Here is a 23,123-nt window from a genome sequence, read left to right on the forward strand (position 1 = left end):
TATACCATCTCAAGATTTAATGGACTGCCTGATTATCTTACATTAAATTATGGGAAAAAATTGTCCTTATCCCAGCAACACTCCTTCCTTGGATGTTTTTAAGCAGAGTTTGTATGAACATCTGTCAGGAATTATTTAGTTGTGATTCCTGCATTTCAGGGCACTGGATTAGATTAGGGACGTTCCCAGCTATACCGTTCTATGATTCTATGAATACGATCTCAATCAACAGGCAGGTTTGTATGGAAGTACAACTAATTGTACCCTTGTGGGATTGTATTCTTTAATTTGATTGAATCTTATATCAAATTGAAAATTTCCCATCTATTTGTTTGTTCATAGTTGTTTTGATGTACACCGTAAAAATAAAAATTTTTGTATTTGGCTTTGGGCATATGCAAACTTACCACTTCTTTTATGGTCTTACTGTTGGCAAAAATGGCAGCTGTCAGATATTCAGAGTAAATATTCATAGCAAATCAACATCTATCAGAGCCAACGCTTTTGAGGTTGCATCTAGTATGTTTCTGAGCACAATTCAAAGTGTTGGTGCTGACCTTTAAAGCCCTGAACGACCTCCGTCCAGTATATCTGAAGGAGCGTCTCCACCCCCATCGTTCAGCCCAGACACTGAGGTCCAGCGCCGAGGGCCTTCTGATGGTTCCCTCACTGTGAGAAGCCAAGTTACAGGGAACCAGACAGAGGGCCTTCTCGGTAGTGGCACCCGCCCTGTGGAACGCCCTCCCACCAGCTGTCAAAGAGAAAAACAACTACCAGGCTTTTAGAAGACATCTGAAGGCAGCCCTGTTTAGGGAAGCTTTTAATGTTTGATGCATTACTGTATTTTAATATTTTGTTAGAAGCCACCCAGAGTGGCTGGGGAAGCCCAGCCAGATGGGCAGGGTATTATTAATAATAATAATAATAATAATAATAATAATAATAACAACAACAACAACAACAACAATAATAATTATTATTATTATTATTATTATTAGACAATCAATTTTTTCCAATGATATCTGGGAAGATAAAAGTGACTGTCCAATATAGATGCACCCGTAACATGGTTGGCTCTGATAGCTGTATGTGTGCTGATCTGTTATGTCTACAGTTACAGTGTAATGTTTCTGCATGATTGCGCTTATAGTTTGACTCACCACCAATTACATTGGTAAATGTCCAGTCATTTTGACTATCTATGGCCTGATTAATGTGAACTGTTGTTGCAATGGCCAACTGGCTGAGCAATAAACTTGAACCTGACCTGCCAGGCAGAAGCAGTTATTTAAGACAATAAGTTATTTAAGACAATAAGGATGGCTGCAGGACCTCAACAGCAGCAGCACGTGTGAGCTACACATGACTAGGTCTAGGACGAAATGCCTTTGTGTGCAAACCATGCTAAGACTGCAACCTTTCTGCCTTGTGACATACTCGCATGCACAACACAATAATGGAAAGTGTCTGCAGCACATTTTTCTCTAGTTTGTTTTGTTTTTTGTTTGGCTCATCAGTAAATAAGAACAAAGTCTGGCAGGTTTTTGCAAAGCACCAATCTGCACTAGAAGATCACTTTCTATATTAAGGTAGGTAGCCGTGTTGGTCTGATGTCTGATGATGTCTAATGTCCAGTAGCACCTTGGAGACCAACTAAGTTTGTTTTTGGTATAAGCTTTCGTGTGCATCCACAAAGTGTATCTTTTGTTCACTTTCGTGTATCTGAAGAAGTGTGCATGCAAACGAAAGCTTATACCAAGAACAAACTTAGTTGATCTCTAAGGTGCTACTGGACATTTAATTTTTTTAATATATATATATATTTCTATATTAAAACCTTCCATGGGCAAATATTTTCTTACCTTGCAAACTATTGCAGAATCTCATACATCCAGGCAGTAGAAGACCTAAAATTGAGACATCTGCAATCAGGTTCTGTTGGAATCTTGTCATGGATGAATTTATCATGTGATAAATGCTACAGTCTGGTTTGCCATTCTGAGCAGCTGCAAAAGGTGCTGGTGTGCTTATAAAATATATTAATCAACAATTCCAAGAGTTAAAAGGGTGTGCATTCTTTCTTCAGCCCTTTTTCAATGTGAAGGGAGGGTTGAAGTGAGATGCCAAATGTAGCTAAATGAAAGTAGTAATTAAAAAAGAACTAACAGTTTATGTTCAGAAATATAGACTTTTAAATTATTATTATTTTCAGAAACGGGGGGGGGGGGGGAGACAACATTTATTTTTCTAAAAAACGAACAACCCCCAAGGCTATAACAGTAAAGCCAAATTCATTGAACAACATTAACCTATTCACATTAGGTAAAACTGTCTTTTACATTGGCTAACACCTGTTGTCTTATATCCCCCTTTGACTTGTTACCTCCCAGGGGCCATAGGATTGCAACCTAAAGAGTATTGACAGAAGAAACACCATAAGTGCATTGACTCTTACATTTAGTTCAAGCACCAGTTGGGTGCTTTGGAAAAACTGCGCACCTCAATCTGAAGTGCTTTGAAGGCAACCTGATCCAGTTTTTAATTTTGCTTTGGAGGCAACCTGATCCAGCTTAGTTTCCAAAGCCACTTTGGGGGGGGGAATAAGTTCCATCCTGTTCCTGTGCCCCCCAACACACACACGCGCGCGCGCGCGCACACACACACACACACACACACACACTTCAGTATTGTGGGGAAAATCAATTGTGGTGAATTTTGGAGAGCAAATTCATTTTGGCTTTATCGGCTCAGAAGTTTTAGGAATAACAAATATGCCAAAGTCCTTTTTAGCAGGAGAAATTCTCTTTTCTGCTCAGTATTCCTTGAAGATATTCTCCATGTACAACTTAGCTGACAGGTACCTACTCTGCAGAGCTTTGTTGTGAGATGTCATGCAGGAATTTACGGATATGTCATATGCAGACTTGGTTATAAATAACTAACATACATCCTAAGAGGATATGGAATCTCAGCAGAGCTCAGGATATCACTCCCTAATAAAACTGCTGATGATGTATCTGATACAATGGTATTGTTAGCACTAAAAAAAAGAACACCTGTTGCAAAGAATAGCAACAGAAGACACTGTAGATATCATTTTCAGGTAATTTCTGCTGGGGGAAAAAATACAATGCAAATCCTTTGGTCCCAACTGTATTCTCCTTCAACAACCTGCAGGAACAACTAAGGAAAAGAAACACCAATTATATGTAATATATAATGGTAATCTATGGTAGGTTGTCCCCCGTCCTTTGGAACTATCCAATTGTACCATGACTTTTGAAGATTCCTTGATCACTTTATTCTTTCCCATTCTTCAGCATGTACCAAATCCTATTTCATAATTTGTCCACACAGTTCTTTCTTTGGGACACTATTTTGGGGAGAGGTTGTGGAGCAGCTTTGCACAATTCTTGAATCCTGAGCCCAAATGGAGTGATTTAGGCGAAGCTGGATATGTTCAAAAATTCTAAAGTTGCAGCAGGACCCCCTGAAGCTGTCAGGCGTCAGGGAATTCTATCCCTCCCCCAGTGGCAGCAAGAAGCAGGGAAAACGAAGAGGAGTTCTCACTAATGAGTTTATTCAATCATCACAGCGAAAGACAATGGAATGCAGTGCATCTCCCCTTAATGGCATTGCTCCAACCAAGAAGAAGAGAAGAAGAGTTTGGATTTGATATCCCACTTTATCACTACCCGAAGGAGTCTCAAAGTGGCTAACATTCTCCTTTCCCTTCCTCCCTCACAATAAACACTCTGTGAGGTGAGTGGGGCTGACAGACTTCAAAGAAGTGTGACTGGCCCAAGGTCACCCAGCAGCTGCATGTGGAGGACCGGAGACGTGAACCCGGTTCACCAGATTACGAGTCTACCACTCTTAACCACTACACCACACTGGCTCCCAACTAAGCTCCTCCCCACTCCCTTCCTAGCAACAGCACTTCCCCTCACAGTGGCCAACAGGGGCTATTTGTCTCTGAGTCCTTTGCTCTTGCACTCTCAATGAACTCCGGGTTCTGGGAGAAGGAGGGTCAGAAATAGTCTCCAGTGATAACGTGTCAGCTGGCTGTTCTGTCTCTGTCTCCCCACTCCCTTCTCCCAACACCTCCCAGCTCTTCTGATCACCTGTCTCTGAGTTGTGACCTTTCTCAAGCCACTGCTGTAACTCAATACTGCCTTCCTCTTCTCTGGAAGCTTCAGGAGAAGAGGTAGGAGATCTCCACCATTCCTCCTCAGTCTTGTCCCCTTCAGTCCAGTCCCTGACAGAAGCACCGTGTCATGTAAATATATAAAACTTCAGACAAAGATCTGCTAAAGGTGAAACTGTTGTCTCCAAACTTATCATATAAAGAAACACACCAGGGTTGGAGGTGAAGGAGAACAAACACCAGGTGGTGAGAGAAAGGAGAGAGAGAGAGAGAGAGAGAGAGAGAGAGAGAGAGAGAGATCTTTTGTGACTGACAGTTCAATGTTGTAACCACAGGAAATGGTTTCATCCAGACTCTTCCAGTGTTTTGAGAAAGGAAAGGGAAACCCTTTTTGTTCTCCCCACTGAAGAAGAAAATATTTTAATGACAAGTAGCGGAGATTTGTCTGAATATACTGCTTCGTCTGAAATTTGATGGGTTAACTACCGTGGGGCATACTCTCATGTTGACTATTTTCAGATCAATTGCCTAAAAACTCCAGGGGACATTAAGTTATTAATTTTTCAACTATCCCAAAATTGTAAAGGCTACCTACAGATATCCTTCTGAAATTTGACAGGATATGTGACCTCAGAAGCAGCAAAAATGTATCCAAATATCATTCAGTTCTGCAAAAAAGTTACAGACTCTTTCTTTAAAAAAATAGTCATGTTTTAAAGAGAACTGGTGCAAACATCACTAAACCTATTTTCCTATAATTTTTCAAATGCAATACACCCTGTAGGTGCTATTATGCCTTCAAATTTCATTGACTTCTGCCAAAAGAAAAAGCCTTTCCTCCCCAATAGTGAAGTGTGTGTGTGTGTGATGGGGGGCACACAAACAGGATGAAACTTATTCTTCCCCCCAAGTGGCTTTGGAAACCAAGCTGAATCAGGTTGCCTCCAAAGCAAAATTAAAAACCAAATATATGATGACTATTTGGTATCAAAACCCACAGAGGAATTTTGATATTTGGTAGCTAATAGTTGGTCATCTTTGAGAGCTGAAAGGCAGCAGCATGTAATACTTGACTGTATTTGACAGATGACATGCAACGGACATTTGACAGGTGACACTTCATGACTTTTCATATTTGATATATGCTAAAACTGGATGCAAATAAGAAGATGCAAGTAAGTCTAAAGTGCCCGAGGTTTAAACACTGAGGTGCATTTTTCACTTTCAAAAAAGTGGGGCTGTGAACTCATGCGGGTCATGTGACTAACCCAGGAGCCCTACCCCAGAAGATGTGCATCTTGGTTTTCCATGTGTCCCAGTTGGAGGATATGCAAGTCCCATGGGGCTCAGCCTTCCTGGCCAAACTCTAGGGATGTTCTTCACACCTCCCTCTTTTGTGCTCCCTGATCTGTCAGAAATTTTGCCCTAAAGCACTCTAACCTTTAATTTCTTGCAGCATTTCTCTAATCCCTATCTTTTTCTATAGTTCTGCTAGAACACGTGCTCAGCAGCGGGGCCAGTATGAGATATTTGCACAGTCTGATGGGGAGGGGAGAAACAACCTGTGTGTACATTGCCCCTCTGGGAATAGATGCTTGGGAGCACCTTAAACAATTTACCAATTATCCTACAAAATATTTGGCTTCAAATAGCAGAACCTGCCCCAGACACCCCTCCTGCTGTGAAGATAACTAGGTGCCATGCAAATCTTTGCATAAAAGAGAGAAAGGGTAATGTCAACAATGTCTTTGTAAATCCAATATAAAAGCCTTTCTCTCTTCCTAGCTGTCCCCCCCCTCACCTTGTGCAAATCAGAACTATTTGGTTAGAGAATGGCTTATGCTGAACTTGTATTGAAGAGATTGGGTTTATATACAAAAGGGCTCACAAGAGAAGAACAAGAATGCTCTTAACGAGAGAGGAGGATGGAGAGCCAAAGTAAACCCTAAACTTAAAATGTAACAGCATTTATTTTTGCTGTCACTGTTGTTAAAAACTAAGCAGCTGCAGCAGAAGCAGGGGCTGTGCACATTTTGTCCAGTGGTGGTACAGGCATTAGGGATCAGCATCATCAGGTACCTCCTGAGACCCACACACATCAGGGTGCCCTCTACTAACCCCCAACATCCGTCAAGCCATGCTCCTCCACTCTGATGTTGCTGCCTTCTGCAAGTGTCTGAGAAGCAACAAAGGCCAGGTCAGCTGATAAGAGCATAAGAAGAGTCCTATTGGATCAGGTGTTCCACAGGCCCATCTGGTCCTGTATCCTGTTCTCACAGTGTCCAGACAGATGCATGTGGGAAGCCGACAAGCAGGGCATGAAAGGTTCTTCCCTGAAAGGTTCTGAAAGACCTACATTGGCTCCCAGTGCATTTCCGAGCACAATTCAAAGTGTTGGTGCTGGCCTTTAAAGCCCTAAACGGCCTCGGCCCAGTATACCTGAAGGAGCGTCTCCACCCCCATCGTTCAGCCCAGACACTGAGGTCCAGCGCCAAGGGCCTTCTGGTGGTTCCCTCGCTGCGAGAAGTGAGGTTACAGGGAACCAGGCAGAGGGCCTTCTCGGTAGTGGTGCCCACCGTGTGGAACGCCCTCCCATCAGATGTCAAGGAAATAAACAACTAGCTGACTTTTAGAAGACATCTGAAGACAGCCCTGTTTAGGGAAGTTTTTAATTTTGATGTTTTATCATTTTTTTATTAATATTCTGTTGGGAGCCGCCCAGAGTGGCTGAGGAAACCCAGCCAGATGGGCAGGGTATAAGTAAATAATAATAACAATAATAATAATAATAATATCCTTTCAGAATTATTATTAGTAGTAGTAGTAGTAGTAGTATTAGTATTATTATTAGGAAATGGTTTTCAGAGTCATAGGGTCTCTGACAGTGGAAGTAGAACATGTATGTAAGAACCTGAGAAGAGCTCTCCTGAATCAGGTGAAAATCCCTTCTAGTCTAGCAACCTCACAATAGCCAACCGGATGCTTATGGGAAGCCCACAACTACGACCTGAGTGACTTACTCCCTGGACAGTAGTACAAACTCGGCCTAGAAGGAGAAGCAAAGGTATGGGAAAAGATGACAGGGGTGAGATGGATGGGCCCACTCAGAGAAGGGACCATTGGCAGCTGCTGACCACTATTTTGATGTCAGGCATCCTGTCTCTCTTATGCCTAAGAGAAGATGAAAGAATGGACTCATGCTTCAGTGATGCATGCAATGTTTGACAGATTTCCCATGCTCAGAATTAGCTTTGGCTTGGAACAGGCACCTGAGCTCTGCAGTATTGGCGTTGTTGCTTGGTATTATCCTGTTTCATTTGAAAACAGTGAAAACTGAAGCGGTGTAGGATGGTCATCACTTTCCCTTTGTTGATTGTAACTAGGGGCTTCCTTTTCAAGACTGGCCCAGGACATTTTGTTGCCTATGGTAAAGGACAAGATTACATCTTGCCTTGTGCAGAATCTGTCCAGACCAGCTAATGAATCTTATTTCTACTCTAGCAATGGGGTATCCTCAACTGCACTTGAACAGCAGGCTAACCTCTGGGGGGCAGGGCAGGTGTGGTACACACAGCTCTCCTCTAGTGCCTTGACATCATTCTTCTCCCTTCAGCATCTTGCCGCCCGAGGTAGCTGCTTCACTCTGTCTAATGGTAGGGTTGGACCTGCAGCTTTTTAACAGTAAGAACAATCAGCCAATCATATACTTTGGATCCAAAAGATTGTTCATTACTGCAACAAGCCTTGTGCTCCCAAGTCCTTGATCTCTCTCTGGATGGCAACCGTTCAATAGGACCTCTTTCGACTTAAGTTCCTAGTAGACAGCCAGTTGAAAAACTCTTCTCTTGCTTTCCCCCTCATTTCTCCTCTTTTCATTACAGTTTTGGAACACAAGGAAATAAAAGAGCAAAACCTGGGGGAATTATGGGCAAATGTATCTTGTTAAGGCAACAAACTTTACCTTATGATTATGGGTAGGATTTCATTAGCATATATTTTCCTAGGGGGAAAATGTCCTTCCTGAGGCTTTCTATACTTTCCTTTTATTTCTCGCTGTTCTTGATATGCCAAGAAAAAAGGCATTTGTGAAAACTATGTGATATGATTTATGCTTTATTAATATGCGTCTGCTTAAAATTCTTCTTTAGAACTTCCCTTGCTTTCTTGCCATGATCTGCTAAGTCATCAGCACCAAAGGGTAAAAATGTGTAGGACTCAACATGCAGAGCACTTTAATTGCACCACAGCAGAAATAGCTTATAGCCCACATCACTCTCAATATATTAGGGAAGGCAGAGGGGATTTGGGATAGAGATGGTCTAGGAATCCAGTTCAGATGGATCTTGATACCAATTTGTGGATTCCAGCAGGCTCCAACTTTGTCTTGTGCAGTAGTGGCTTTTCAATGCAGAGGTTGCTGCTGGTAACTGAAAGGGAGAGGGGCAGAAAGGTCTGTGCAGTGCAGGTACAGCAGCAGAGGCAATCTACCACTCCCAACTTCTGCATACATGCTTTAGCAGCCTTTCCACTGCTTGGCACTGTGCTCTAAACCACTGAGCCTCTTGGGCTTGCCAATCAGAAGATCGGCAGTTCGAATCTGTGTAACAGGGTGAGCTGCCACTGCTCTGTCCCAGCTCCTGCCAACCTAGCAGTTCGAAAGCACACCAGTGCAAATAGATAAATAGGTACCACTGCAGAGGGAAGGTAAACGGTGTTTCTGTGCACTCTGGTTTCCGTCACGGTGTTCCATTGTGCCAGAAGCGGTTTAGTCATGCTGCCCACATGACCCGGGAAGCTGTCTGTGGACAAACGCCTGCTTCCTTGGCCTGAAAGCCAGATGAGCGGCGCAACCCCATAGTCACCTTTGACTGGACTTAACCGTCCAGGGGTCCTCTACTTTTACTTTTACCTCTCCCGCCTTTCCCTCTCAGTTACCAGCAGCAAGCTTGTCATTGGTAAGCAATGCTGTGCCAACCAGTTCCACTCCACTGACTGCTACTGGTCTTGTGTTGGGTGACCTCTGGCATCACCCGCCCATTTCAGCGCAAGTTGCTCATTTATGATGTTTTAAAACAATCAGACAAACAAAACCATTGGGGAATTAACTCCTGCAAAAATAATGACACAAAACTTCAGGCTGCTCCTACGAATTTCTTTGGGGATAATGCATGGGGTTTCATGAGTCTGGCCCTCATTCATTGTGATCTGCCCATCACCATTCCCTCTGGTTGGTTCCAGGCAACACAATCCATTGGACAATGTTCATAAAATACGTACAGTTTGTCACTAGCCTAGGCTTTTCTGCTCCACACTCAAAACATGCTCACAAGCACACATCAATAAGTATATGATTTTGGCGTTCAAACACACCACTCTGGTCTTTGAGCGGAAATCACTGCCTAGAGTCTGGAATGGCAAGAGGCTGGGAGGCAGTTGGAACAAGTCTTCTGATCAGGAAAACAAAAGCTGGAAGGGGTTGACATTTCCCTTCCCACCTTCCCTTCCATGCACTGTATGTGGGGCAACACTTGTATCTTGTTCAGAAGCTCAAATGCAACTCCTGTGTGCTTAGAATGTGCAAATTTGTGAATTCAATTTTCTGTTAGTTTCCATTTTTTTCAATCTTCGCCTCTCCACATTTCCACATCTGTTCGTAAATTATTTTCTTTTTAAAAGAATTCATACTTTTTAGCGTGGATTTCTCCTGATATGCAGTGCGGAGATGCTTCAAGCTTTCAGCAAGGCCTTTTTGCTCTCAATTCTCCTGCCCTACTCCAAGCTGGAACTTATGAGATGAGGGGGTGTTGAGAATGACCCAGGCTCCGGAAATCAAGCCTGATGTGGAACGGTTGAGGGAGTTGGGTAGGTTTAGCCTGGAGAAGAAAAGACTGAGAGGAGATATGTAACCATCTTCAGCTCTGTATGATTTGAAGGCCTGCTGTACTGAAGATGGAACAAGCTTGTTTTCTGCAGCTCCAAAGGGTAGAGCCTGAAGCAATAGATTGAAAACTGAAGAAAAGGGATTTCTTCTATTCTTGTGTTATGAGTGAAGGCGGAGGAGGCAGTGACTTAGAGTTCACCTGGGGTATGAAATACCCTTAAGCCAGCATATCACTTCTGCAATCAATTTCCTGTAATATAATGCATTTTTATATATTGCTTCCACTACTATATGCATCTTCATGCATACATGACCTAGCATAAGCATTTTTGTATGCATGACTTGGTTGCAGAACTGCATTGAAAAATTCGGAGTAATGTAGTAGTAGTAGTAGTAGTAGTAGTAGTAGTAGTAATAATAATAATAATAATAATAATAATAAATTTCTGTCCCATCTTTTCTCCCCAAGGAGTCAATGCAATTAAAAATAAAAACATATTTAAATCAGCAAACAGTGGGGCATTCAAGAACAACTAAGAGGATCTAAAAATAACCTTGTTTGGCACAATCAAACAACTATTCATTGTGTGAAAGCTACAGGTGAAACTCGGAAAATTAGAATATCGTGGAAAAATTCATTTATTTCAGTAATTCTACTTAAAATGTGAAACTAATATATGAGATAGACTCATGACATGCAAAGCGAGATATGTCAAGCCTTTATTTGTTATAATTGTGATGATCATGGCGTACAGCTGATGAAAACCCCAAATTAACAATCTCAGAAAATTAAAATATTAAATGAAATCAGCAAAACAAGGACTGCAAATAGAGCAATATTGGACCTCTGAAAAGTAGAAGCATGCATATGTACTCAGTACTTGGTTTGGGCCCCTTTTGCATCAATTACCACCTCAATGCAGCGTGGCATGGATGCTATCAGCCTGTGGCACTGCTGAGGTGTTATGGAAGACCAGGAAGCTTCAATAGCAGCCTTCAGCCTTTCTGCATTGCTCGGTCTCATGTCTCTCATCTGTCTCTGGGCAATGCCCCATAGATTCTCTATGGGGTTCAGGTCAGGCGAGTTTGCTGGCCAATCAAGCACAGGAATCCCATGGGCCTTGATCTAGGTTTTGGTACTTTTGGCAGTGTGGGCAGGTGCCAAAGTCCTGCTGGAAAATGAAGTCAGCAACCCCATAAAGCTCGTCTGTGGAAGGAAGCATGAAGTGCTCCAAAATCTCTTGGTAAATGGCTGCATTGACCCTGGACTTAATGAAGCACAGTGGACCAACACTAGCTGATGACATGGCTCCCCAAATCTCTTTTCTGATGAGAGCAGCTTTTGCATCTCATTTGGAAACCAAGGACCCATCGTCTGGAGGAAGAACGGGGAGTCACACAATGCCAGATGCTTGAAGTCCAGTGTGAAGTTTCCACAGTCTGTGTTCATCTGAGGAGCATCTCCATCCCCATTCTTGTACACGGGCAAACAGACTGCAGCAATCCTCTGAAATGTGGGTATGTCACAGGAGTGTCTATGGTGTTTGCCTGTGTGTAGATATCACATAATCACAGTTGTCGGCTGGCCTGAAACCAGCATGTGAATATTCAGTGTAAATGAGTACTAAGTACCTTGAAAAATAGTGGAACTGGTTTTGTTTTGACAAGTCCACCAAATCCCTATTTTTGCTGCCCATGAAGCTGTGCATGACCTATTAAATGAGATGGAAAGTGTTAAACCTGCAATCTTCATGGCATTAAAAAAAAGAGTGTGGAGATGAAAGAATAATCAATCTTTCATAAATAATATACATGGGGGGATACATTATATATTCAAAGTTGCAGTCAGATGGTCGAGGAGAATGATAACTTATGCTGTTGAATATCTCTGGAATGAATTGAGGAGCAGATCAAACAAAAAAGTTATAAAATAGGAATTATAGGTAATGAGGAGATCCTTGGAGAGCAGGCATTCTGCAGGCTCCTATGTATAATTAAAAGATATGAGGTCAGGGGAAGCTTAGAGGTGATTATGTCAGGAATCATTTGTTATTCTTTTATTAAGCAATATCCAAACTGTGTTTGTTTTATGCCATAGTTTTATAGTGTGAAATGATTGGCATTTGCATTCTTTTTTCCAAAATAAAATAAAATGAAATAGTATGTTATGATTAAAGACAGGTAAAAGAACACTTTCATATTTGTTTCTTCTTCCACTAGCACATATCCATTACTCTTCTCAATCATTCTACACGGTTGTTGCGCAGAAGGCTTTTCAGAGACGATGACATGGAAACATGCCAGGGGTGGGGAACCCTTTTCAGCCTGAGAGCCATATTATGGGATGGGGAACCTTCTGGCAAGGTTCCCCATCCCAAAATGGCAAAATTTGTGTGGCTTCTATTTGCACTGCATCAGAAAGGTTTGGGGCATCACATAGCAGGACAAAACCCACATTCCCAACATGTTTGCACTTCTGTCTATGTGATGTCTACACTGGTTTGGTCACGTACATAGAATGGAAGATGGCAGTGTGGTGATCACACAGGGTCCCCAGATGTTTAACAGTCTATTGATCCCTGTGCCACCACTGTGCTCACTTCCCCGCTGCAACCAACCAGTTACTCTCTGGTAAAACACCGAATCCAGACAGTTGTTAAAAGTGAACCAAAAAACCCCAAGTTTATTTTACAGACATTAACAAGTTTATGGTTTCTCTGATAATATTCCTGTCATTATCTTAACTTTAGTTCTTTACCGGCTTATACCTTCCTAATACCTTCTGACTGATTATCTCAACTGTTTGACTGACTCCTCTTAACAAATTCTCTCACGCTCTCACACCAGACTAGCCCAACCTACAGACTTATCTCTCTTCAAACTCCAGACTGTCTTCTCCACCCTATCTCTAACTCCTCCCCCTAGGTTCCCATTGGTTATTCATTTTACAAGTATTACAAGTATTTATTCATTTTCCCTATGAACCCAGTATGGTGTCACACACCTAGGAAGGCAAATGCCACAGGCAGGATCCCCAATAATGTGCTTTATGGAGAGCTGGCCTGAGGCAGCAGGCCTGTTGGCAGACCAACTCTGTGTTACAAGAATGTCTTCAATGAAGGCTGGCAGCATTAACCTCGCCATGGGGGAATCCCTTGCAGATGACCGCAGTGCCTGGAGACAGACAACCAGGTCATGAATACACAGCATTGACCAGAGGATTAATGACTGCTGGGAGGAGCACAGAGATTAGAACACTATGGTGTCTTTGCAGCAGCAAAACCGGATGCCTTCATCTGCCTCAGCTGCAAAATGTCTCTCTCGTATAGTTTTCTACAGCCAATACAGTGCTGTAACTCTCCAACTTTACTCTTCCATTGTCTCACGGGACAGACAGATGAAAACTTACATTTACTTTCTTCTCATTTGAGGACATGTTTAACAGCGCAATCCTATTTATGGCTTCTTGGAAGTCTCTCTTGTGTTCCTATAGAAGTAATTTAGGCACTTTAACCACTTTGCAACTAAACAAAATTGTACTGCCTGTGCAACTTTTCTGAACGATGCACAGAAAAGCATATGAACCTGACCTTTGAAGTGTTTGTAAGTAAACCAATTTTTAACTTACCAAACACGTAGTCTTTTCCTATGCTGGGGGAAGAGGGAGGTTTTGGAACTCACAAGGGCATATTTTAAACATCTAAAAGCCTATATTTCAATGCTTTACTCTGCTGAATATTTTGTTACTTTAAATCTCTGCTGAGGTTCTTTTCTTTCACCAAAGAGTAGTTGCCCCAAACTTGGATCTTGGCATCCAGGTTTTCTCCTTTTTATACCCATTTTTCCTTGCCCCAACAGAAGCTCCCAGATTCAATTCACATTGTCTCCAGATAGGGCTGGAGGAAGATTCCCTGTTTAAAAGTCTGAACAGTGGCTATGGACAATACTGAGCTAAATGAACTAATAGTCTGACTCAGCATAAGGCAGCTTTCTATGTTCCTAATTAATATTTCCAACATGAAATAGATATTGCATAAAACATAAGAGAATACAGTTGTGGATACAAATGTGAATTTAAACATAAAAAGACACCATGAGCCAGCAGGACATCATCCAGTCTCTGAATATTCTCATCTCTGGCCTCAGGTTTAAGATGATGATCATGATGGTGGTAATTATTATTATTATTATTATTATTATTATTATTATTATTATTTATACCTTGCCTATCTGGCTAGGTTTCCCCACCCACTCTGGATGGCTACCAACATAATAATAATAATAATAATAATAATAATAATAATAATAATAATGTGATTTAAAAATCAAACATTAAATACTTCCCCTTCTAAAAGTCAGATAGTTGTTTATTTCCTTGACATCTGATGGGAGGGTGTTCCACAGGGAGGGCGCCACTACCGAGAAGGCCCTCTGCCTGGTTCCCTGTACCCTCACTTCTTGCAGTGAGGGAACCGCCAGAAGGCCCTTGGAGCAGGACCTCAGTGTCCAGGCTGAACAAAAGGGGTATACTTCAGGTATACTAAAACAGACAACAGAAAAGGGCAATTGGAGTGGAAATCTAAAGAAACAAATCTAAAATTAAGAGAGTGTTGAGAAGGGAAGAAAAGTACTGACCCAATATTAATTCTTCGTTTGAGCAAATGGGGTTTGCTCCTACCTAGTATTGAGCAATTCAGACCCAGAACTTCAAGTTCAGTCTCAGATGACAAAGTGTACTGAAATCACGGTACATCATTTATGTAGCCTGCAACCTCTACGTTGGCGAGCATTTTCTCGGCCTTTACCTGTTGTCCAACACAATCTGTTAGACTCCTGTTTGCCTCAACTTATCTAATTTGTGTACCTAAAGCCAGGAGAGACATTCAAAGAACTATTTTATTGTGTACGTCTGCTTTCGATGCAGGTTCTTTTATTCTTCAAAGAACAAGCACATTCTTAGTTTATCAAGATTCCCCTCTTTGCTTCTTTTCTTTTTTTACTTAAAAGTAAAGCTGCTGCACCGTGAGTGTGGGGGAAGGCCGCTCCCTCCTCAGGCTATTTCCATCTGGCCTAGGGGGCGGGACTCAGGCTCACCTTCGCCACGGCTTTAAGAGGCCTCATTGAGGCACTGGGACATCGCTGCTGCTGCACCGTGAGTGTGGGGGAAGGCCGCTCCCTCCTCAGGCTATTTCCATCTGGCCTAGGGGGCGGGACTCAGGCTCACCTTCGCCACGGCTTTAAGAGGCCTCATTGAGGCATTGGGACATCGCTGCTGCTGCACCGTGAGTGTGGGGGAAGGCCGCTCCCTCCTCAGGCTATTTCCATCTGGCCTAGGGGGCGGGACTCAGGCTCACCTTCGCCACGGCTTTAAGAGGCCTCATTGAGGCATTGGGACATCGCTGCTGCTGCACCGTGAGTGTGGGGGAAGGCCGCTCCCTCCTCAGGCTATTTCCATCTGGCCTAGGGGGCGGGACTCAGGCTCACCTTCGCCACGGCTTTAAGAGGCCTCATTGAGGCATTGGGACACTGCTGCTGCTGCACCGTGAGTGTGGGGGAAGGCCGCTCCCTCCTCAGGCTATTTCCATCTGGCCTAGGGGGCGGGACTCAGGCTCACCTTCGCCACGGCTTTAAGAGGCCTCATTGAGGCATTGGGACACTGCTGCTGCTGCACCGTGAGTGTGGGGGAAGGCCGCTCCCTCCTCAGGCTATTTCCATCTGGCCTAGGGGGCGGGACTCAGGCTCACCTTCGCCACGGCTTTAAGAGGCCTCATTGAGGCACTGGGACATCGCTGCTGCTGCACCGTGAGTGTGGGGGAAGGCCGCTCCCTCCTCAGGCTATTTCCATCTGGCCTAGGGGGCGGGACTCAGGCTCACCTTCGCCACGGCTTTAAGAGGCCTCATTGAGGCACTGGGACATCGCTGCTGCTGCACCGTGAGTGTGGGGGAAGGCCGCTCCCTCCTCAGGCTATTTCCATCTGGCCTAGGGGGCGGGGCCCAGGCTCACCTTCGCCACGGCTTTAAGAGGCCTCATTGAGGCACTGGGACATCGCTGCTGCTGCACCGTGAGTGTGGGGGAAGGCCGCTCCCTCCTCAGGCTATTTCCATCGGGCCTAGGGGGCGGGACTCAGGCTCACCTTCGCCACGGCTTTAAGAGGCCTCATTGAGGCACTGGGACATCGCTGCTGCTGCACCGTGAGTGTGGGGGAAGGCCGCTCCCTCCTCAGGCTATTTCCATCTGGCCTAGGGGGCGGGGCCCAGGCTCACCTTCGCCACGGCTTTAAGAGGCCTCATTGAGGCATTGGGACACTGCTGCTGCTGCACCGTGAGTGTGGGGGAAGGCCGCTCCCTCCTCAGGCTATTTCCATCTGGCCTAGGGGGCGGGACTCAGGCTCACCTTCGCCACGGCTTTAAGAGGCCTCATTGAGGCATTGGGACACTGCTGCTGCTGCACCGTGAGTGTGGGGGAAGGCCGCTCCCTCCTCAGGCTATTTCCATCTGGCCTAGGGGGCGGGACTCAGGCTCACCTTCGCCACGGCTTTAAGAGGCCTCATTGAGGCATTGGGACATCGCTGCTGCTGCACCGTGAGTGTGGGGGAAGGCCGCTCCCTCCTCAGGCTAACTCCATCGGGCCTAGGGGGCGGGACTCAGGCTCACCTTCGCCACGGCTTTAAGAGGCCTCATTGAGGCACTGGGACATCGCTGCTGCTGCACCGTGAGTGTGGGGGAAGGCCGCTCCCTCCTCAGGCTATTTCCATCTGGCCTAGGGGGCGGGGCCCAGGCTCACCTTCGCCACGGCTTTAAGAGGCCTCATTGAGGCCCTGGGACATCGCTGCTGCTGCACCGTGAGTGTGGGGGAAGGCCGCTCCCTCCTCAGGCTATTTCCATCGGGCCTAGGGGGCGGGACTCAGGCTCACCTTCGCCACGGCTTTAAGAGGCCTCATTGAGGCACTGGGACATCGCTGCTGCTGCACCGTGAGTGTGGGGGAAGGCCGCTCCCTCCTCAGGCTATTTCCATCTGGCCTAGGGGGCGGGGCCCAGGCTCACCTTCGCCACGGCTTTAAGAGGCCTCATTGAGGCATTGGGACACTGCTGCTGCTGCACCGTGAGTGTGGGGGAAGGCCGCTCCCTCCTCAGGCTATTTCCATCTGGCCTAGGGGGCGGGACTCAGGCTCACCTTCGCCACGGCTTTAAGAGGCCTCATTGAGGCACTGGGACATCGCTGCTGCTGCACCGTGAGTGTGGGGGAAGGCCGCTCCCTCCTCAGGCTATTTCCATCTGGCCTAGGGGGCGGGGCCCAGGCTCACCTTCGCCACGGCTTTAAGAGGCCTCATTGAGGCACTGGGACATCGCTGCTGCTGCACCGTGAGTGTGGGGGAAGGCCGCTCCCTCCTCAGGCTATTTCCATCTGGCCTAGGGGGCGGGACTCAGGCTCACCTTCGCCACGGCTTTAAGAGGCCTCATTGAGGCATTGGGACACTGCTGCTGCTGCACCGTGAGTGTGGGGGAAGGCCGCTCCCTCCTCAGGCTATTTCCATCTGGCCTAGGGGGCGGGACTCAGGCTCACCTTCGCCACGGCTTTAAGAGGCCTCATTGAGGCACTGGGACATCGCTGCTGCTGCACCGTGAGTGTGGGGGAAGGCCGCTCCCTCCTCAGGCTATTTCCATCTGGCCTAGGGGGCGGGGCCCAGGCTCACCTTCGCCACGGCTTTAAGAGGCCTCATTGAGGCATTGGGACACTGCTGCTGCTGCACCGTGAGTGTGGGGGAAGGCCGCTCCCTCCTCAGGCTAACTCCATCGGGCCTAGGGGCGGGGCCCAGGCTCACCTCTGTGACAGCTTTGAGGACACCGGTGCTGCTGCAGCAAATGTTAAAGATGTTTTTATATATTTTAAGGTGTTTTAAAGGTGTTTTTATTGTTTATTCTGTTGTACCACCGTGAATGGTGGTTTTTATCTATGTATTTTTGTTTTGTTCCGTTTTGTTTTGGTTTGGGGTTCGATGTTGAGTGGGGTGGGGATTGGTTTTGTTTGGGTGTAATTGTTTTGGTTGTTTTGTTTTTCTGTTTTGTAAATGGAGGCAAGTATGAGGCTTGGGATTGCTACCGTGGAGGGGCGAGGGAGGTATGGCGGTGGGGGCAGATGTTATAGGCGAAGGGGATCGAGATACGGATATGCTCGTACCCCTTCCAATCTGCGCCCCATCCCGAGGGACGAGGGTAGGGTGAGCAAGGATTACTCACCTCCGTCACTGGTGTTGTGCAATGCCAGGTCTATAGGCAACAAAACCGCCACCCTGCGAGATTTCTTTACCTCGCAGGGGGTCGATCTGGCTTGTGTGACGGAGACCTGGGTGCGCGAAGGGGAAACTGTTACCTTACGAGAGATGGCGCCCCCGGGTTTCTCCGTCCTCCACCAGTCACGGACTGTGGGCCGGGGGGGAGGGGTGGCATTATTAATCCGGGAAGATTGTTCTTTCAGGGCTCTACCATCGCCACTGATCCCCGGCATTGAATGTGTTGGCCTAGTGTGGGGCTCTGAGGTGAGCTTGGCTGTCTGGCTGGTGTACCGGCCACCTAGCGCACCAGCAGCCACCCTGTCAGGCCTGCTGGAGGCGGTGGCTGGCTGGGCCTTGGAGTTCCCTAACCTATTGGTATTGGGGGACTTCAACATCCATGCTGATGCCACTCCCTCCTCACAGGCTCTGGACCTGGTGTCTTCCATGGCAACACTAGGGCTCTCCCAGTTTGTTTCGGGCCCCACACATCAAGCAGGCCACACGCTGGATTTGATCTTTGGCGCCGGTATAGATGTGATCATGTCTCCTTTGATGAAAGTGCCATGGTCTGATCACTACGCTCTGAAAGCCAGGATTGACTTTCCACCCCCACCCTGCTTAGGTGGCGAGCCGATTTGGGCTCGCCCGCAGAGGCTGATGGACCCTGATAGATTCCGTCAAGCCTTGCGGGACCTTGCTCCCCCTGGCGACTCATTGACTGAGCTTGTTGAGGGCTGGAATACCCAGCTCCTGGCAGCCATCGATGAGATCGCACCTAAGCGCCCTCTGCGACCCCACAGAAACCGGGCTCCCTGGTTTACCGAGGAGCTTCGGAAAATGAAGCGGGATCTCAGACGGCTAGAGCGAGTATGGCGGGGTGCTCGTGACGGAGCCTCAAGAACATCTTATAGGGTTTCTATGAAAACCTATGAGATGGCAGTGAAGGCCGCTAAGAAGTCTTACTTCTCGGCCTCCATTGCATCCGCTAGCTCTCGCCCGGCGCAATTATTTAGTATAATTAGGTCTTTAACGTCCCTTGAAGGACAGCCAAATTTAAATAACAATCTGACACATAGCTGTGAGGCATTTGCGAGCTTTTTTGCGGAGAAGGTCCTGTTGCTCCGCCATGACCTTCCTGCCAATTTGGATACAATAAATGAACTGGAGGCCCCTCGACTGTCCTCGGGTCCAGTATTGGACCACTTTGACCGGATATCTCCAGCCGATGTGGACAGACTCCTCCAAGCTGGAAAGCCCACCACCTGTCCTCTTGACCCGTGCCCGTCATGGCTGATTAGAGCGTGTCCAGATGAGGTACGGGCCCCCCTGGGGGATATCATCAATTTGTCCCTTGGCACCGGGATATTCCCAGGGGAACTGAAGGAGGCAGTGGTGCGTCCGCTCTTAAAGAAAACATCATTAGATCCCTTAGATCTGTCCAATTACCGCCCGGTTTCGAATCTTCCATTCCTGGGTAAGGTGATTGAGAGAGCGGTTGCTGAACAGCTTGGTAGGTTTCTGGATGAAACATCGGCTCTCGATCCATTCCAGTCCGGCTTCCGCGCTGGTCATGGGACCGAGACGGCTCTGGTCGCCCTAACAGATGACCTCCGCAGGCAGCTGGATCGAGGCGGGTCAGGGCTGCTGATTCTTCTAGACCTGTCAGCAGCCTTCGACATGGTCGATCACGAACTCCTAGACCACCGCCTTGCCGACGTGGGGATCCAGGGCACAGTCCTCCAATGGCTGCGCTCGTTTCTCTCTGGTCGGGGACAGAGGGTGGCGCTTGGGGGGGAATTGTCATCGCGCCACTCCCTGGTGTGTGGAGTGCCTCAGGGTGCGATTCTCTCCCCGATGCTTTTTAACATCTTTATGCGCCCCCTCGCCCAGCTTGTTCGGAGTTTTGGGCTGGGTTGCCATCAGTATGCCGATGACACCCAACTCTATCTGTTGATGGATGGCCATCCTGACTCGGCCCCAGACACACTGACCAGATGCCTGGAAGCTGTGGCTGGATGGTTACGTGGGAGCCGGTTGAAGTTAAATCCTTCGAAGACAGAGGTCCTCTGGCTGGGACGGGACGATATGGGACTGAGGGGGCAACTCCCATCTCTTGCGGGGGTGCAGTTAGTGCCAGCACCGTCCGTTAAGAGTTTGGGTGTAATCTTCGATACCTCCCTCTCTATGGAGGCGCAGATTACAGCTATAACAAAGGCGGCATTTTTTCATCTCCGCCAAGCTAAGCAGTTGGCCCCTTATCTCTCTCGCCCCGACCTAGCCACTGTGATCCATGCGACGGTCACCTCCAGACTGGATTATTGTAACTCGCTCTACGTGGGGCTGCCCTTGAGACTGACCCAGAAACTCCAGCGGGTGCAGAATGCCGCGGCGAGACTCCTTATGGGGTCTTCGCTGCGAGACCACATTCATCCGGTGCTATATCAGCTGCACTGGCTCCCGGTGGAGTACAGGATCAGGTTTAAGGTACTGGTTTTAACCTTTAAAGCCCTATACGGCCTAGGACCCTCGTACCTACGGGACCGCCTCTCCTGGTATGCCCCACAAAGAAACCTACGGTCTGCAAATAAAAACATCCTGAAGGTCCCAGGCCTCAGAGAGGTTAGGCTGGCCTCAACTAGAGCCAGGGCCTTCTCGGCTGCGGCTCCAATCTGGTGGAACGCTCTGTCACAAGAGACTAGGGCCCTGCGGGACCTGACATCTTTCCGCAGGGCCTGCAAGACAGAGTTGTTCCACCAGGCCTTTGGTCAGGGCACAGCCTGACTCCCTCCTCTGGTAACCTGCACAGAGTTTTGCTTAATGGTTGCCATCAACTTGATTTTAATTAATTTTTATAGTGAAATATTTTTAGAATGTTGTTTTATTTGATTGTTTGATTATTTGAATGTTGTTAGCCGCCCTGAGCCTGGCTTCGGCTGGGGAGGGCGGGATATAAATAAAATTTATTATTATTATTATTATTAAGTATTACACAAAGTGAATATCTAAATATTTTGCCTCCTGAAATCTGCTATGTGACAGTTTGTCATAAAGCGTAAGTTAGTGAAACTTCACGAAGGCTTGTCTTTATTTTGGTTTATTCTTTTCTTTCGCTTCGGCACTCAGAAATATAAACTATTCTCTTTGTACTGGCCACATAAGGATTTTTCTTTTCCTGAGAAGTGAGTAACAGTCCCAGAAACACAGCGCTTGTCTGGTCCTTTGCTCCACATGCACACATCCTGAAAAGAAACAGCAACAAATTTGGCCTCCCTGGGAGCTGACCTAAGAGACAGAGTTCAGCCCTGGAAAGGCAAGCTTAATGCTCTCATGAAACTCATCTTCTTAGACAAATAGTTTACCTGACAAAAGTGTGAGTTATCAGATGCTTTTTGATATGTGCTCAAGTCTTCAGAGAGTTGGCTTTATGCGAATATGTGTGGATGAAGATGAAACAGAAACAACCGCAGTTGCACTTTTGGAAGCTCTTAAATTATTTCTGATGCTTTGGGTGGTTTTCCGCAAGGCTGATGGACAAGTATTGACTGTCGGTGCCAGTTCAGAGAAACGGGAGTGGAGATTGGGAGGGGAATTGTCTTTTGTGAATGAGTAATATTTTGGAGAGGAAAGGAGAAACAAGCTCAGCTGTGTATGTGGAAAACATCAGCAAAACTGCCTGCAACTTGTATGTGTGCCGTCAAAGGAAATGTCCCTCCTTGCTTTTGGGCTGCAAAAGTTTTCTCAACATTTGCCAGCTATTCAGTGGCCAGATATCAGTATTCAGGACATGTAGGGAAGTTCAGATGCACAGTATCTATCATGTTTAAAATGTGATTAAAAACCTTTAGATGAGGTAATTAACTTGGGGGAGTCAATTAACTGTTAAAGAGCAGTTCATTCTTAATGGGAAGCTCTGAGAAAAAAAATAGCATCCTGCGAAGGAGCAATTCTGCATACATAACTCGCATCCTTGGAATTCCTTCAAGAAATGAGCGCAAATGGGAAGTTAATGACCCTGTTTTCTCTTAAGGTCTTCAGAACAGCCTAGTGTGAGGAGATCTGTTCTAGGAGTTTTAGATTTGTAGCATCTATAAGTGGTGCTCTGCTGTTAAAAAGAGCATTATCACTGCAACACAACTGAATGTAGGGATCCAGCAAAGAATTCAGTCTTTGTTGGTACTGATGGGAATTGGCCTATCTAGGAACACAGGAACATAGGAAGCTGCCTTCTACTAAGTCCCTATAGCTCAGTATTGTCTACACAGACTGGCAGCAGCTTTCCAAGGTTTTATGCAGAGTTTTCTTATAGCCCTACTTGGAGATGTCAGCGATTGAACCTGGTACCTCCTCTATGAGAAGCGGATGCTGTGCCGGTTGAGTAATGTCTCATCTCTAGCTTTGCTACATACTTGTCATGGACTGGTTGGATGCAGAGGAATGGTGGGAGGAACCAGCTGCAGAACACCCCCAAGGGAAGAAGACTCAGAGCCCAGGGGATTGGTGGCAGGATGATGATGAGTGGTTAGAGGGAGAATAATAATAAATAATAATAATAATTTTTATTTATACCCCGCCCTCCCCAGCCAAGGCCGGGCTCAGGGCAGCTAACAGGCAATAATAAAAACAAGTTGAATGAATACAACTTAAAAGCAAGATTAAAATACAACATTAAAATATTGAAACATTGAGATATTAAAATGCAGCCTCATCACAGGAGGAGAAAGGAAAAAGGAAAAAGAAAGAGGGGGAGGGAATCAAATTGCCTCCAAGCCACAGGTCAGGTGGAACAACTCTGTCTTACAGGCCCTGCAGAAAGAAATCAGAT

Source organism: Podarcis filfolensis, assembly GCF_964270895.1.
Source record: "Podarcis filfolensis genome assembly, chromosome: 6".
NCBI classification, from domain to species: Eukaryota; Metazoa; Chordata; class Lepidosauria; order Squamata; family Lacertidae; genus Podarcis; species Podarcis filfolensis.